This window comes from Acinonyx jubatus, chromosome A2, assembly GCF_027475565.1.
Source record: "Acinonyx jubatus isolate Ajub_Pintada_27869175 chromosome A2, VMU_Ajub_asm_v1.0, whole genome shotgun sequence".
NCBI classification, from domain to species: domain Eukaryota; kingdom Metazoa; phylum Chordata; class Mammalia; order Carnivora; family Felidae; genus Acinonyx; species Acinonyx jubatus.
The window spans coordinates 151506102-151523344 of record NC_069383.1 but is presented as its reverse complement, the minus strand read 5'-3'; the positions used below and the strand labels follow the sequence as shown (position 1 = coordinate 151523344).

General features: G+C 47.1%; 1 protein-coding gene and 1 long non-coding RNA gene across 6 annotated transcripts in view; one reads left to right on the top strand and one right to left on the bottom strand.

Moving 5' to 3' along the window:
* The first annotated feature begins 2824 nt into the window (after window positions 1–2824).
* The window catches only part of GATAD2A (GATA zinc finger domain containing 2A), a 103728-nt gene continuing 89309 nt past the window's right edge, over window positions 2825–17243 (top strand). Inside the window, exon 1 of the mRNA XM_027038475.2 lies at window positions 2825–3135. The gene's annotated coding sequence lies outside the window, so the exon portion shown is untranslated. The remainder of the gene's footprint in view (window positions 3136–17243) is intronic.
* Window positions 4097–17212, bottom strand: LOC106969180 (uncharacterized). 5 transcript variants are annotated; one of them, XR_008297190.1, is made up of 4 exons: window positions 16868–17212; window positions 14717–14889; window positions 10242–10390; window positions 4905–5774 (listed from the first exon to the last, which is right to left on the bottom strand). It is a non-coding gene; the product is annotated as an uncharacterized LOC106969180 (long non-coding RNA). The 5 variants fall into 5 exon arrangements; XR_008297188.1 differs by lacking the exons at window positions 4905–5774; window positions 10242–10390 and adding an exon at window positions 4097–4596 and having other exon boundaries at window positions 16868–17055; XR_008297189.1 differs by lacking the exon at window positions 10242–10390 and having other exon boundaries at window positions 16800–17057.

Genomic DNA, 17243 nt, shown 5'->3' with positions numbered 1-17243 from the left:
GAACTGCTCTTTGATCCCAGTTCAATTCAGTAACTATAATAACACTGAGGGGTTACTTAAAGGAATAAGTCTGCAACCCCGCTCTCAGGAAGCATCTTGCTTAGTGGCTGGAATGAAAGGAAAAGCTCCTGAGTCCTACTGGGCACCACGCACGGTACAAGGCATTTTGAGCTCACACTCCTCAGGGTGACCTTTAGAGACTGGCGCTCTCATTTCTGATATGGCTGAGGAAAGTAACTGGCCTAGCTCCTGGGGGTTCAACAGCAGCTCTGCTGGCCACCAAGTTCTGAGTGTTTATTGTCCACCCAGACTGCCTCAGACACTTGCAGAATATGGGAACTGTTACAACAGAGGTGCAAACAAAGGGGATCTGGGAACACATTATCTTGTTTCCAGTGACTTCCTTCCCTAGCCAAGGACTCTGTCACCCTTGCCACTTGGGTCCAGGCTGAGCTCAGTCAGGGAATCAGGCTCCACAGGACCCATTCCTGTGACTCTCAGAATTTATCCTTTACTTTTCTTTCAGGAATGTCAGTCCACACAATAATCCTTTCCACTGCTGCTTCATGGTTTACAAACAGTTTTACATCATTATCTCATTTAATCACATTCCTACATCTTGATACATCTTTAGTACAACATTCTGTCTTGCCTGACAGGCTTGTTTCCCTTTACTGCATTCATCTTGGCTCACAAGTTCCATCCTATATATAATTCAGGTATCTCGGTACCTTGCGCATTTGTGTGCACAAAGTGGGGGAGATCAGAGTTTGCCATGTTGACTCCTCACAGTGTTTGTGGGTCTTTCTCATTGCTGCCTTCTTCACCCCTTTGATTCAATGGTCATTTTGGTTGTCTACTAAGAGCAAAGCTGGGTTCTTTTTTTTGTTGTTGTTGTTTATTTACAAGTAAGTAATCTCCACACCCACAGTGGGACGTCAAACTCATGACGCCGAGATCAAGAGTTGCATGCTTTCCTGACTGAGCCAGCCAGGTGCCCCAAAGCTGAGTTCTTTAAAAGATTTTATTTTTAAGTGATCTCTATACCCAACGTGGGTTTGAACTCAATACCGTGAGATCAAGATTGGCATGCTCTACCAACCGAGCCAGCCAGGTTCCCTAAAGATAGGTCCTTTGAGGGGGAAATCAGCCAACGAGTGAGTTCAGATTAACAGCGGGAAGATGCCTGGTGGGCCATGGTACAGGCTACAGCAGGGGTGCAAACACTGCAGTTTGAGTGACTGATAAATTTTGTCTGGGGGGTGGGTGGGAAGCAGGAATGCTTCCTGGAAGGGCCCCACCCAGCAGAGAAGGAAACGGCCCAAAGAGCTCAACAGGGGACAGAATCAGGAATGGCCACAAATTTGACCCTTGGGAAAGAGTAAAAGAGCAGCACAGAAAAATATTCTCAAAGAGGGAGAGAGAGAAAAGAGGGCTAAATGGGTAGCTTTTCCAAAAAGGAAGTATTTAATTCCCCAAAATTTTCTAGGAAAGAAGAGTCTGATGGTCACATTTCTCAGGAAAAGGGGAACGGTTACTGCAACAAGGACACTGCTTAGAAAAACCTTAGGGAGCACAACTGCCTGACATTTCTTTAGTGAAAGGGATGAGGGGGGCAAAAATCTCCTGCAATTCCGCTCTGGAGAAAGAGGTGCTTGAAGTTGCAAATTTCTCCTCTGATGCGTGCGTAGGGGGGTGGAGGGGTGGGGGTGGACTGTGTGTGGACATACAAGGTAGGAATTTCCCAAGTTATCTTCAGAGATGAGGGTCAGGGAGGGAGAGGGCAGTGGCCCCGAGTAGTGCTCAGAAAAGAGGCAGAGTATGCCCCCCAAATACTGTCCAAGAAAGGCAGTGGGCCGAGTGCCCCAAATTCCCTTCAGTCAAAGGGTCAAGGGCCCAAACCTCGACACATTTTCTGAGAAAACAGAGCTGGGGGTCGCGAATCTACAAAGTCATCCTCATCCTGGCAATTCGCAGAAAAGTCGGCAAGGCAAAAATCGCCAAAACTTTTCTCAGAAGAGGGCCAGAGCAAGAACCTCCAAGATTCTCTTTAGAAGAGGGGCCAGGAGCAAGATTCCTGGATTCTCCTCAGAATGGGGGCTAGCAAACGAATTCTGAAGATTCTCTTCAGAACGGGGGCCAAGGACAAGAATTTCCAGGATTCGTCTCAGAAGAAGTCGAACCCACAACTCTTGTCAGAAAAGAGCGCAGAGGGGGAAAGAATCCCCTCGGGAACAAGGCCGAGCCACTGGTTGTCCAGTCTCCTCCGAGCGCGCCTCACGCGGCCCCGCCCACCGCCCGGCGTAACCGCCCCACACCCGCCCTGCCCAGGCCCTCTCCGGTGCATTGTGGGTGGGGCGCCCCTGCTGAGCACTGCGGGGAACCCCCTGCCCAGCCAGTTGTCGGCCGCCGGGCGGCCCAGCCGAAACGCCCTCCGGGGTCCGAGCGAGCCGGCCAAGAATTGACGCGTCCCCAAGTCCCCGCCCCTCTTGGCGTTCCCGCCCCGAAGCCGAAGCCCCGCCCCCGAAAAACAGCGACTGGCCCTGAGGCCCGCTCCACTCTCCCATTGGCAGGTTGCCTGTCAGTCACGCCGTCCCACCCCCTCGGGCCCGCCCAGGCCGCCGGCGCGATCCCGAGGGCCAGCCGGCTCGCGCACTCATTGGCTGTCCGGCACTGTCCGTCGTGAGGCTGGCCACGCCCACGGTGGGGCGCGGACCCCGAGAGCCTCGGCCGGACCTCATTGGCCTGCGGCGCCGCCACTCGACGAGACGCGCCTCAACCCGGAAGTGTGCGAGGCGAAATCTGCCTAGCAACCGGGGAAGCCGGGCTGCGAAGCGGGCAATTTCAGTGTGAGAAGGAGCGGCGAGACCGAGCGGCGGCTCCGAGCGCGGCGCGGCGGCTCCTCCCGCCCGGGGTCAGCGCCCCGGCGCGCGCACGCGCACCCCCGCCACCCGAGCGCGCTCCGCGCCGCCCGCGCAGTCGGTCGGTCGGCCGTCTGTCGTCCTGTCGCCGCCGCCGCCGCGGGCGCCACCTGAGGGAGCCGTCGCCGCGGGACCTGAGCGGACCGGACCGGACCCCGCCTCCCGAGGCCGCCCGGGGCCCAGCAGCCACCCGCGGAGGCGCCGAGCAACTTCGGTGAGTGAGGGGCCGGCGCCGCTGGTGGCGGGTCCCCGGCTTCCGGTGCCCCGGGCTTCTCTGGGGCTTCCGCTTCTCTGAGGGGACCGCCTCCGGTGCGCGGACCCCCTTGTCTGAGGGGAACCCCGCCTCTCTGAGGGGAGACCCCCTTCTCTGAGGGACCCCCATCTCTCTGAGTGACCCCCCGTTTTCTGAGGGGCTCCACCTCTCTGAGATACTCCACCCCTCGGAGAAATGCCAAGTCCTCTGAGGGACCCCCACTTTTCTGAGGGGAGCGCTTCTTCCCGGATGGACGTTCCACTTTTCTGAGGGACCCCCTGCCTCTGCGGGGGAGCCTTCCTTCCCCCATGTCTTTGAGGAACCGCCAGCTTCACTGAGGGACCCTCGCCCCTCTGAGAACCCCCCTCCCCCCCCGCAACTTCTCTGAGGAGACGACGCGATGTTCTGTCTCTGCGGGGCCCCCTGATTCCCTGGGGACCCTTGCTTCTCTCAGGAGACGACTTGATTCTAGGGGAACTCCCACTTCTCTGGGGGACCCAGACCTCCCTGCCTTTCCAGGGACCACCCCCCCGCCCCTCCCCCCTCCCATGTTCTGTGAGGAGGCCCCTGCTTCTCTGAGCTGTTGTCCCTCTTCTCTGACGTGTTCCCCTTTTGCCCTTGCTTTTCTAAGGTGCCTCCCGCTTTCTACGGGTCCCCTTCCCCCCCCCCCCCCCCCCCGCCTTTCTGAGACGCTCTCCCTGCTCTCGGTCCCCACTTCAGCGGGTGACATCCCTTTCCCAAGCGTCCCTCCCCCGCCTGAGGTGCTGCTGTTGCTGCTGTCACAATCCTTCTTGGAGGTGGTCCCCACTTTTCTGAACTGTTCCCATTCTTGATGCGACCCCCTCCTTTTTGGTGAGTGCCTCCTCTTTCCCGAGGGGTCCCCACTACCCCGAGATGCCCATTCATCAGACTGGAGCCTTAGTTGTCTGAGGAAGAGTTCCCCCCTCTTCCAAAATGTGTTCTTTTGGGTTCTCCATTAATCTATGGAAGCCACAATTTTCTGAGGGTCTCTGGCTCCTCCAGAGGTTCTGCCCCTAGTATCCCCATTCCTAGGGGATCCTCATGTCCCTTAAGTGTGCCTCCACTTTTCCAAGATCACTTCTGCTGGTGGGAAACACCATGGAGTTTTTCACTTCTCTGAATGGGTGCCCCCGCATTCTGAGGCCTTCCCCTCCCACTTGCCAGAGGACATTTCCCCCTTTCCTGAGGTTTCCCTCCTGATTCTCTGAGGGAGAAACTCCTCCTTCATTTTCCTTGGATCCCCCAACTCCAAGCCTCCCCTGTTTGTTTATGGCACCCTCTTCCTCCTTTCTGGAAGGAGAGACCAGAAATGTGCCCCCTCTTGTCTTCTTTCTTGCCAGATTGGAGGAGGAGTTCTTTGAACTTTTACCTCAGCTTCCAGGGACCTGGAGAATTTTGTGGCTGGAAAGGAATTTGGGAGACAGAGTCAAAAAGCGTTGTTTTCTCTTGTCCTTCTGAGACCTGCTAGATTTGAGGGGGAGCAGGAGCCGCTTGCCAGGTGACCACCTTGGTTCGCTCTAATTTTGAGCCTTGGGCCACCACAGTGTTGTGAGGCCCATGGGAAGGCTGGAGGGACAGGGTTGGAGCGTTGTCCTCCCCTTTTCCCCCATTATCACACTGTCAGGCTGTGAGACTGACCCATTTCCTGTCCCATCCCTCAATCCTCCCTCTGCATAGTATAACTCCCCCCTCCTCCCCACACCCCCCACTCCCGCCCCCAAACAAAAAAGGAGAAGCAAAAACAGTCCTTCAGGTCTTCCTGCTGTGTTTTCTCTCTCCTTGGGCCTTCTGATTCACCCCTTGATCTCTAGAGGATCCCTGGTTTGTGGGCCACTCTGGTTTGAAAGGCAGGGCAAGAAGCAGGAAATGGGTCACCTTAGATCCAGGAAGGGTGGAAGGGAGGCAAAGGACAGTATTTCTCTAAGTTTTAGGTAACTTCAGCCTGGCCCAAAGGAAGTTTTTACATGGCTTTTACAAATCTCATGTGTACTTTTTTTAATGGCCCACCCTGGATTCCAAATTCACTCCAGTAGCTAATTTTATCTGCTTTGCCAAACGCAGAGCTCTCTGGAGCCCAAGTAGATGAATGCTGGCATTGAGAGATGGTCCAAAGGACAGGAATGAACTCAGTTTGAAACCTGAGTAACTTGTAACCACTTCGTGTCCATGCACAAGTCTCAGGCTAAAAACATGGGGGAGAATGTTCTTGAAGTGGAGTTCTGAAATGTAGGCTGAACTGTTTGGTTTAGCGTTTCAACAAGTTCTTCTCTCTGACTCTGCTAGAACTGTAGTTCACTTTACAGTGTGACTTAAAGCTGTCTTTCTCCTGTTCGTTTCCATCTGGGTCTTGCTTAATTTGAGTCCTTTGTGAAGATTCCTGCCGAGGCTATAATTTGAGTTCTAAATTCGTCGGGGGACCATGTGGACACAAGTTTCAACTCGAGCTATTTTCTTCTGTGGAGAAGTGCTTGGAGAGTTTCCTGGGCCTCTGCTCCTGGGGTAGTCAAGTCCAGGCAGGAAGGTGCTGCAGACCTGGTTGCTCTCTTACTGCCTCTTCCTGGTCAGTTGCACGCACTGCCCTGAGGGGAAGGGTACGGATGGTGGGGAGCTTGGGGGTTAGGGTTTCCTGAGACAGGGCAGAGAAGAGCTGGCACATATTTATTTTAAATGAAACCCATAGGACCAACAGGATGGGGTGTTGGAAAGAGAAGGGGGAGCTTTGAAGCCAGAAGGACCTGATTCAGGTTTTGGTTTGTCCTTCCTAGTTGTGTGGCCTTGCACAAGTTAAAATGCAAAATCAGCACGTTACTAAATATTTGAGGGCCACATCTCTATGAATGTGTGTGAAGATGTCCACAGATGGGAAGTGCTTCCTAGACATACGAATGAATGAATCTGAGGGGAGGCAGTCAGTATAGACATATGAATGAATGAGTGAATGAATGAATGAATGAAGGGGAGGCAGTCAGCATAGCACCTAGCACATGATTGGTGTGCAATAAAGGTTGTCTGTTGTGCTTATGAGATCAGGGTTCCAGACCAGGAAGCTTTTGACATTCTGCCAAGGCTAAATATGCCCGTAGAGAAAGAAATGTGGTATGTTTCTTGCAAAACCCACTATCACCCTGCGTCTTGTAGCATTTTTCTGTGTTCAGATAGCAGCTATGAGATGGACTTGCTGCGTAGCAGGCATTTGCTGTGTAGAAGGCATTTGGCCTTGTCTTCTGCTTCTGTAAAATGGGGTAATTTGTAAATGGAGGGCAAGTAGGGAGATGTACTATAATTAGACTGTCGGCAAAGTAGAAGACTATAATGAACTTTAAGAGTTGTGGGAAGAAAAAAATAGGTGAACTATAAACCTAAAGGATCATATTCATATTTTGGGACTGCTTGAGTGAGCAATATACAGCAGTTACCTGGTGAGTGATCTCTTCTTACACAATAGAACCTTGAAAGAAGAATGTTCTTTTAGGGTAATGGATCAGATTTGGGGACAAAAGACTGGAAAAGTGATGTACAAAGGCATTTGCTGTCCCATAATAATAGTACATTGAGAGGGCCAGTGTGTGGCTTAGTGCCCATGAGGAGATCAGAGTTCACCTCGAGCTCCCAGGATCTAGAGAGCTGTGGAAGATGGTAACTTAGGGTGGGGGTGGAGGTAGGGGCTGGGGTGGGCAGGACACTTTTTTTGGGGGGTGGGGGAGGATTCTTTCTTAGCAATTACTGAAAGCCCTGAAATCATGGCCAGAGAGTTGGGCCTAGCCTTTTTCACTTACTAGTGTGGGGACAGATGGCACACAAATATGGGTGAAATAATGGGTGAAAATCTGAGCTAGGCCTCCACTGGGCTACTCCCAGGTTTGAAGGATTCCCTACCTGCCTTTGAAATTACTCCCTCTCCCTCCCTCTTCCCCTCTTTACTTTCTTCTCTCCCTCCCTCTGCCTCCCTCGCTATTGAGGCAAAGAATCCACCAATCTTAAATTTCTCTCTTTTTAAAAAATTTTTTTAAAAAATGTTTTATTTTTGCGAGAGAGAGTGCAAGGGGGGAAGGGGCAGAGAGAGAAGGGGACAGATGATCCAAAGCCAGCTCCTCATTGCTGATAGCAGAGAGCCCAGTTTGGGGCTCAAACTCACAAACCATGAGATCATGACCTGAGCCGAACTAACTGACTGAGCCACGCAGGTGCAGGTGCCCCCTCTTAATTCTTTTAAAGACAGTTATTCCATTAAAGAAAAAAGAACAAAGCTTTATTATTTTTAAGATATAAAAAATAAAGTAAATAACTCTAAAGGGCTCACTATCCCTTTTGAAATTGTTCTGTGTCTTTTTGTGTCACAGACTTCACTCTGGTGGATGGTGGCGTCACCACCAAGTCTCTTATCTAACAGGAAGTTTTTTAAACTTTTTTTTTTTTTTTTAATTTGAAAGATCCTTATAGCAGTAAAAACCCTTGGATAGTTAGAAATGATATTGATCTAGGTACATTTATTAGATGTAATGTAACATGGTTATCTGTTGGTGGGGAGCTCTAAAAGGCATATGGGTCCCAACACTGCCCAGCTTCTAACTCTGGACGATAAACTGTTGATTTATATTACTGAAATAGCTAGGGAAGTCAGGGTTTCCTTCCTGTTGGAGACAGCACTGGGGGCATTAAATCCCTGTAGGATCTTAATGATAAGAAAGAGACTGACCTCTTCTGGAATTGGGAAATAACTACTGTATGAAGTTGTTCCATGCAAATGCATGGAAGGTGTTATTTTTAATTTCTAGTATTAAATTTGGCTTTTTCCTGTCTGTAGCCCGGCTGCTTTTGTTTATTGTGGTGCATTGTTAGAATAATAATTTATCTCTTCAAACCGGCCTATAAGGGACAGTTTGAGCACTCAACTAAACAAGACTTTTCTTGTGTGGACATAAGGTAGGGCATTAAAAAAAATTTTTTTTTAACATTTATTCACTTTTGAGAGACAGAGCATGAGTGGGGGAGGGGCAGAGAGAGAGGGAGACACAGAATCAGAAGCAGGCTCCAGGCTCCGAGCTGTCTGCACAGAGGCTGACGCGGGGCCCGAACCCATGGACTGCAAGATCACGAACCCACTGAGCCACCTAGGGCCCCAGGGCATTTTTTTTTTTTTTTTTTAACGCAACTTAAATTGGATTGAAAAATAGTGTTAAATATTCTGGCTCATGTAACTTCCTATATCAGCAAATAATCCAGCAGTAAATGTTTGTGTGACGACGTTGCACCAGGTTTACCATGCTGGGTGCTGGCAGCCTAACAGTGAGTAGGATAGATGAAGTCAGCTCTCAAGGAACTTAATCCCAGTCACAGAGAAGAAAACAATCAAATGAAAGACTATTGCAGAGCTTCTTTGGGAATATCCCTGGATGTTGGGAGTTTGGGGTGGAGTTTCTTGGAGGTTTAGAAGTGAAACCTCACTACTACTCTAACTTACTCACTGGACTCTGCTTCTGTTTCCTCCATCTTAAAGGAGGCAAAAATCATGGCATTTTCCTGGGTGATTGTTGGCTGTTGGCACTAGTTGATTCAGGATGACTGTGACTATAATCTGAGAAAAAAGAGAATCTGGGATGGTCACTGGCAGGAGCATTTTCAGCTTCGCTTTTCTTGAAGTCAGTGGCAGTGTGTTTTTGGAATCCTGTGGCATTTCTTCATGGCAGTGCATGTTATGCACAGAGATAAACAGCTCTAAAAGCCCTCTCACCTTGTTTGAAATCTTAGAAGAAAATTCAGACAAGCAGAGTGCTTGGCTGTTGTTTATGGTATGGGAAAGAGTAGTGAGCTTTCAAATAGATAGACTACTTTGTTGTGCATTAGTAGGTTGTTGGTGCACAGTTCCCTCTGCCCTAGGGTTCCCTCTTATACTGGGGTTGGAGAAGCACTAACCTTAACCTTTCCATGATGTCAGACTTGATGTTAAGCCACATAGGTCAATTATGTGACAGATGCTTTTCTTAAGTGTATTTGTGAGGGGTGGAGCCGGAGAGCAGGGGTGGAAATTCATTCAAGACACATGCTTCAAGAGGAGAGAGAGATTATAAGGAGAGTTTCTGGTAGTGTTTTGCTTTCCTTCAAAGTACTGACTTAGAGGTGAAGAGGCAGGCTCTGGCCGGAAGTGGGCGTGGACAAGTAATGCAACTGCATGTGACCAGGCTCCCACCTCTGGGCTTTGCTGCCCTTGGGAAGTGGATGCTTGCTCCCTCCTCACTTCCTGTTCCCTTGCCCTCCAGCAGAGTTCTTGGGCCCCAACTTGAGTATAGAAAATACATTCAAATTCTCACTTTTTTTTTTCTTGGTAAGCTGCTTTGTTAGAGCTGCGATCCACCAGTGGACTTGCACTTGGCAGTTTTGGGGCTCAGCTAATGTACCTACAAACTTAGGACTATCTGGCAGGGTAGCCAACAGGATGGTTTTCTGTTGCATTATCACAGTGTTCCCTGCAGGAGCTTGCCTGTAGAGGGCTGCTCTGGAGATGTGTATAGAACTCAAGGAAGCAGACATTAGCAACGTCCTTCTGCAAGAGTGTGTTCTTGAAGAATGGTTTACTATTATTTGTCTTTATTACTTTGTAAAAGTACCCTCTGTGCAGTAGGAACTTTAGAGCCAGAAAGACTTGGGTTTGTATCCAGATTCTGACACTTGCTGGCTCTGCGACCTCAGGGAAGTGGTTTAACTCCAAGTGGCCTAACTTCTTTGAGTCTCAGTTTCCTCATTTATGGGGTAGGGATGGTAAGCATGAAGCAGGTGGCCAGATTGTTGTAGGCGCCCGATAAAGGTAGTTGTTATGGAATCATATCAAAGCTGAATGGCCCTCTTAAAGTTGGCACTCAAGTTTGGATAACTAACTACTTATGCCAGTTAATACTGTCTGAGAGTAAATCAGTCCATGTTGGGGCCACAAGCTGGGTGCAGCTGAGGACCGGTATCTAGAGGTTCCCAGATTGGTTGATTTTTTTCCCAGTGAGTTCTCTCAGTTCACTATGGCTTTGTGCTGCTGTGTATCACTTTGGTGTACTTACTATATAGACTTTCGGTGCCTCCTGAAGCATGGATAGGGTGACTGGGAAAAGGGCTCAAACTGGAGGGTGGGTAAAGGAAGGGTGATAGAGCTACTTGTTAGGTGGCTAGGCATTCTGGGGAGAAGAACAGCATAGGCATGGGCAGGGACCTGGAGGTAAAAAAACACAAAAAAACAAGGTGAGTTCTCTTGACCTGAGGAGGTTATGAACATTGGAAAGTCAAGAGTTTGAACTGAGCACCTTTGGCAAGAAAAGTCTAAAGTTTACCTTTAAAGGTGTAGAAAGTTTTATAAAATGTCCATAGTAGGAAAGTTCAATTCAAAATTGAACTCAGATTAAAATAATATTTAAATTGAATTCTTAATAAACGTTTTCAATCAGAAATCAATGATGTCCAGTGAAATCAGACCATCTGGACTCTCTTTGTACTGGTATGTAGTCTACATGAAGTTTAATCTCCTAAAGAGCTTCAAGAAAACAGATTTGGGGGCTGCTTCTGAATTATTATTATTATTATTTTATTTATTTATTTTTTTTGAGAATTGTTATCATTTAAGCTGGTCTAAAATTCTTAACACAGCAAAACAAATTTTTAACTTGCATGGCATTTTCAAGGTTTAGGTTTTATACTTAGGAAACTTTCAAGTTACTGATTTATTTATTTAAAATTTTTTTTTTAATATTTATTTTTGAGAGAGACAGAGTACGAGTGAGGAACTGGCAGAGAGAGGAGACACAGAATCTGAAGCAGGCTCCAGGCTCTGAGTTGTCAGCACAGAGCCCGCTCTGGGGCTTGAACTTGCGAACCACAAGATAATGACCTGAGCTGAAGTCAGACGCTCAACCCACTGAGCCACCCAGGCTCTCCTCAAGTTTTTTTTTTTTTAAGTTTATTTATTTACTTTGAGAGAGTGGGAGAGAGAGGGCACGTGTACCCATGTATACTGATGGGGGAGGGACAGAGAGAGAGGGAGAGAGAGGATCTCAAGCAGGCTCCGTGTTGTCAGCCCAGAGGCCCGTGTGGGGATGTGGGGCTCGATCTCATGAACTGAACTGTGAGATCATGACCTGAGCTAAAATCAAGAGTCAGATGATAGGGGTTCTTGGGTGGCTCAGTCAGTTAAATGACTGACTTCGGCTCAGGTCATGATCTTGCAGTCTGAGTTTGAGCCCTACATCAGGCTCTATGCTGACAGCTCAGAGCCTAGAACCTGCTTCAGATTCTGTGTCTCCCTCTCTCTTTGCCTCTCCCCTACTCGCACTCTGTCTCTCTCTCTTTCTCTCTCAAGAATAAATAAACCTTAAAAAAAAAAAAAAAGAGTTGGATGCTTAACCAACTGAACCACCCAGGCACCCTGAAACTTTCAAGGTTTATATTTAATCTCTCAATGTATCTCTATTGAAGGTTGACTTTTGACTTAAATTTGAAATAAATATCTTATTCTTCTGTTAAACAAGGAGTTGGTAAAATGTAGGCCTGATCAAGTCAGCATGCAAAAAGGCATGGGTGTTTTGTTATCAAGCTGTGAAGGAGAAAACCAGAAAGACCCATCCCCTGTATATATATTTTTTAATGTTTATTTATCTTAGAGAGAGAGAAAAAGAGACAGAGTGTGAGTGGGGGAGGGGCAGAGAGAGAGGGAGACACAGAATCCGAAGCAGGCTCCAGGCTCTGAGCTGTCAGCACAGAGCCTGACAAGGGGCTCGAACCCACAAACCAAACCATGAGATCATGACCTGAGCCGACGGACGCTTAACCAACTGAGCCACCCAGGCACCGCCCCCTGCTCCTCTGTATTTTTAATAGGAAATGCTAGACACCAGGGTAGGAAAGGGTGGGGGATACCCATCCTGTCAGGAAAACTTTTGGGAAAAATGTTTTACCTCCTTCCTATGTCAGGTTGGAAGATCTGCTATTTAACAATCAGGGAATGGGGTATGAATTGGATACCAAGTGTTAAAATATTTTTTTTCATGTCTAAATCATGGATGGGATGTTTATTAACAGACATATGACTAACACTCTTTCTTTGCTAAATACGTTTGAATAGGTTCATCTCTAGACCTAAGACTAACATAAACTTTTTTTTTTCTTTTTTCTGGTAGCTTTTTGATTTTTCCTTAAAAAATTTTTTTAACTTTATTTTTGAGAGAGAGACAGCGAGGGAGAGGCAGAGAGAGAGGGAGACACAGAATCCAAAGCAGGCTTCAGGCTCTGAAAGCACAGAGCCCAGTGCGGGACTTGAACTCACGAATTGTGAGATCATGACCTGAGCCAAAGTCAGAAGCTTAACCTACTGAACCACCCAGGCGCCCCAGATGTTTTTCCTTTTAATTCTTTAATTCATAGAAAACATAGTTCACTTACTCACTTTTCAAAGACTTAAAATTGCTAAAATAGGTGGGCATTTTTTTTTTGTAAGCCACGTATAGACACAAAAGAGATAATCCTTGCCAACTGGTGACACACGCAGGTGAAGACAGAGTGGGAGATATACTTCGGGGTTCACAGTAATACATCTAGCAGTTTGTTTTTAACCCTTCAGGGGAGCATTTGTAAGCAGAACTCTGTAGTGTTGGGACTTCCTCATGGCCACACAGAGACTAAGTACAGATGGAGCCTGAACTCCATGTTGCCCAGCCACTAAGTATACGGAATTGTGGTTAGAAACGGTTAGAAACGACATTCAAAACAAAACAAACACATGCTGACAAAGTGGCCCGTCTCTAGAGAGCTGTGTTTTAGAGAGCTTTTCAGCATATATATGACAGGGATGAGGCAAACAGGTGCAGATATGTCTCCCACAAACTCCTAATCTAGCGTAAGAATGCTGTGATTTAAAAAAGGACATTTGTGGGGCACCTGGGTGGCTCAGTCAGTTAAGCATCCAATTCTTAATTTCGGCTCAGGTCTCTATCTCACTGTTCATGAGTTTGAGCCCCGGATCTGACTCTGCCTCGCTGGCCTCTGCTCTGACAGTGCAAGCCTGCTTGGGATTCTCTCTCTCTGCCCCTCACCCGCTCGTGCTTGTGCGTACATGCTCGCTCGCTCTCTTTCAAAATAAATAAACTTAAAAATAAAAGTAAAAAAAATGACATTTGTTGTATCAGTTACTTAAATTTTTTAATGCTTATTTATTTTTGAGAGAAAGAGAGAGAGAGAGAGCAAGCCAGGGGAATGGCAGAGAGAGAGGGAGACACAGAATCTGAAGCAGGCTCCAGGCTCTGAGCTGTCGGCACAGAGCCAGATGCGGGGCTCGAACCCACGGACGGGACTGTGAGGTCATGACCTGAGCCGAAGTCAGACACTTAACCGACTGAGCCACACAGGCGCCCCTGTTATAGCAGTTATAATGCACTGGGAGTGTCTTGTTTTTCATAAAGCATCATGTAATAGTTCCTTTAACTGTTTTCTGGTCCTTGAAAAAAGTACCAAAACTATCAAAGTACTAAGGAAATCACATTAACATAGAAATGTTCCTTCCCTTTCACAACAAATTGCATTCTAGTCTCACCAAGTGAATGTGAATTTAGGGTGAAATAAGAAACTATAAAACAATCCTGAGAGATTGTGCTTATGATTGTCCCTAAACTCAGTGAAAACAGTTTTAGACTTGAGATATAAAAATGCAAAGTGTGGAAAGCGGTCAGTGATCTTTTCATAAAATACTTTAAAAGAGATTTGGTACACTTTTGAATAAACAACCTGTTTATTCTTTAGAGAACTTCTCAGAAAACAAGTGGGAGCCTAGGGTCACTGATAGCAGTAATCTCAAAATTGGTTAAAGCCTACAGAACTAGGTCTGCTTAGCCTGCAAATTTAAGTAATTAAGTGACAATACATTCTGTGTTTTGAGACAGGCATCTAGAAAGTTTAAAGGATAATGAATCCATCCCTTTTCAGCCCTTTCTGTCTCCAAAGCCCCACACTCCAGGTGTGGCCAGCTCTGGCCTCTGCCTCTGCTCTTCTGGATGCCTGGGATGTCCCATCTGTTAAGAACTGGCCCACATGTCACATCCAGAAAGATTTCCCTGATTCCTCCCCAGGCAGGCAGTAGCCCCTTCCTCTGTGATTCCTGTCTTTCCTATGAATGCATTTTTTGCATTGAAATCTTCTTTCTGTGCCGCCAGCCTGTGAACTTCTGGGGATGGTGCTTGCAAAACCTTTGGGGTGAGTGGTCTCTTAGTTTTTCTCCATCAGTGTTTATCACATAAGATATCTTGAATTTTGTCCACCCAGAAACTTTTTTTTTTAATGTTTATTTATTTATTTTGAGGTGGGGGAGGGCAGAGAGAATCCCAAGCAGGCTCCGCACTATCAGTGCAGAGCCCGACAGGGCTGGAACTCATGAACAGTTAGATCATGACTTAAGCCGAAATCAAGAGTCTGACGCTTAACCTACTGAGCCACCCAGGCGCCCCTCCACCAGAAACTTTAAAGAAGTCTCCCAATTAAAAACAAAAAAATACAGTACCTTAAACATTCAGTAGGCGATGCTACTCCTTTTCGGTTTCATGCTACTGTGGTGCCTTTGACCAATTTTCTGCCATGAAAGAGGACAGGAATATGGAATTTGGCCCAAATTTCTTTTCTTCAGTCTCTCTTTTGTGCAGGAATAGGCTCAGATGGTATTTAGTAGAAGTTTATCTAACAGTACATTAGAAAGATAATTAGAATATTTTTGCAGTGGTTAGGGCAGAAGGAAGCCTGGCTGTTATTAGTAAGGATCTGATCTTTGAAGGATATTAAATTTAAAATGAATTTGTAAGAAAATTCTGTTTAAATAACAGAAGTTTTTTTATTTTAGAACAGAAGTGTTTTTAAAAGTATTATATTAACTGGTATCTGTCAGTATTAATTGACTGCCTTGTTTTTATGGCCAAGGGGAAACTGAGAAAAACATGGTTCTAGCCCTATATGTCTTTTAATTAGTTTCTTCAGCATTAGAATGGAATCTAAAGGCGATTGCATCATATTTCATAATCACCCAGCTGAACTATTTGCCGTTTAGTCCAGCACTAGGCATTGAGGTAGCAAGGTCTTTAGTCTGAACAGCCTGAGCTGCCTGCCTGAGCTTCGAGGACTCTAAACAGGTCTGGATTTACTGTCGCTTTTTCCATCTACACACCTGGCCCCTCTCTTTCTATCACAAAAATAAACGCTTTAACTACTTCACCCTACCCCCACCCCTGCTTTCCCAGCTGGAGATGTTGGCACTGCCCTCTGGAGCAGCCCACCTGTCACTAGTGCACACCTCAGCCCACAGGGGTGTGTCATTAATATGTCGCAGCTGATGCCTCTCTCTTTAAAATAGGGTGGTTGTCACCTTGGTGACTCACACAGGGCTTGCCAGCTCAGACACTGGAATCTCTACATCTATCTCAAGTCTTGGGTCTCCCACCTGACCATACTTTGCTGTGTCTGTAGTTAATTAAGTTGGCATTAATCAAGACCCAGGTGAGGAGCTGTGAGGTAATATTTTGCTTGTATTGCTTTAATATACATCATCTGATTAATGGTCCTACAGTAAAGCAGTTCTCAAAATATACAGCTGCTGAATTACAGTGAGAATTTGGATATTTGCTTTTAACCTATTCTTGCACTGGGATCAGGGAGTTCCTGCATTCCTATACCAAGTCACCTGTTTGAGAATAAGACTATTTTTGAATTTGAACAATTGAAATTCTTTGTAGCAAAACAAATTGCTGACAAAATTGGGTCAGGGAAGGCGTTTGGGGTCAACAGTTTGTATTTTGTATCATTTTTAGCTTGAGGAATGCTTGCTTTTGGCCCAGGGGAGGTTGTGCCAGATGTTGCATTAAGCAGTTGGAAGATTTGGGGAGTGGAGTGGGGGTGGAATCAAGGACAAAAAGTTGCCAGTTATGCGTGAAACTCAACACAATTAAAATGGGCTTTTTTTTGAACTTCTTATTGTGGGTAGCATATAGCAGAAAAACAATTTGTAAAACTTGTTCTACATTGTTTTTCAGGTTTGGAGGCAAGACGAATGGTGGGTTGAAATTACATTGAATCTCTTAAAAAATGAAATAGAATAGTTAATATCAGAATACACTGCAAGTAGTGAAAGTATACTTGGTAAAACTTGTTTCAGTAGTATGAATATGTATTAAGATGTGTTATAAAACAAATTAAAAGCCACTATTCAGGAGTCTAGGTGTCTTATCACGAATAGTTTTAACTCTGGAAAAAGAACATGAAAAGGGCCTTTTCTGTTGATTCTTCAAAACAGTCTTAATATTGGGAGCCTTCTTGTATATTAGATATTTTGTGTTTCTATTGAAATTGTGTTTCCCTATATATAGTTTAATATATCCAAAGCCCATCATTCTCTCTCTCAGGTTAAACTGTGTTTCCCGTGTTTCCTCTATGTCACAGAGAAAAGAAGGGTGCAGATTTGCTGTCTTGGTGTGTGTGTTGGGGGGGGGGGTTCACCTTCTCCCAGAGGCACGGGGTAGGGGTGGTGCCGATTGGGAGGTAACTGGAGACGGAGAGCCGGCATCCTCAAGTGTCTTGAAGTGGGTGGGTCTGGAGCTTACTTAGAACTCTCTTCACTTCACAGAAGTGATGGTTTAGCCGACGACCCCCGCGGGGGTGGCACTCTAACCTCCGTTTTCGGAAGCAGCTGAGTTGCTCCAGGTCTTGTAGCTCAGCCTGAGCGAGGTCAGCAGTGAGCGCGATGTGAGTCAGCCCTGGGCGCGGTCCGCCCGGCTCTGCTGCCGGTGAGCTGGCGACGACCCCTCGGCCCTGCGGAAGGCTCTGGGACTCGGCGCGGGGGGGGGGCGGGGAGCCCGCGTGGGAAACCAACTGGCAAAGTAGGGAGGCGCGTGGAGCGCGGTCGGCAGAGGCTGTGTTTCCGGGGCGGTGCCGGCCTGCTTTGCCCCGCCCTCCCCTCATCATTGCCCCGCCCCTACAATAAGGCCACGCCCACCGACCATCTGTCCCCGCCCAGCCAGGCGCGGGCGGGCGGCGTCGCCTTTAAG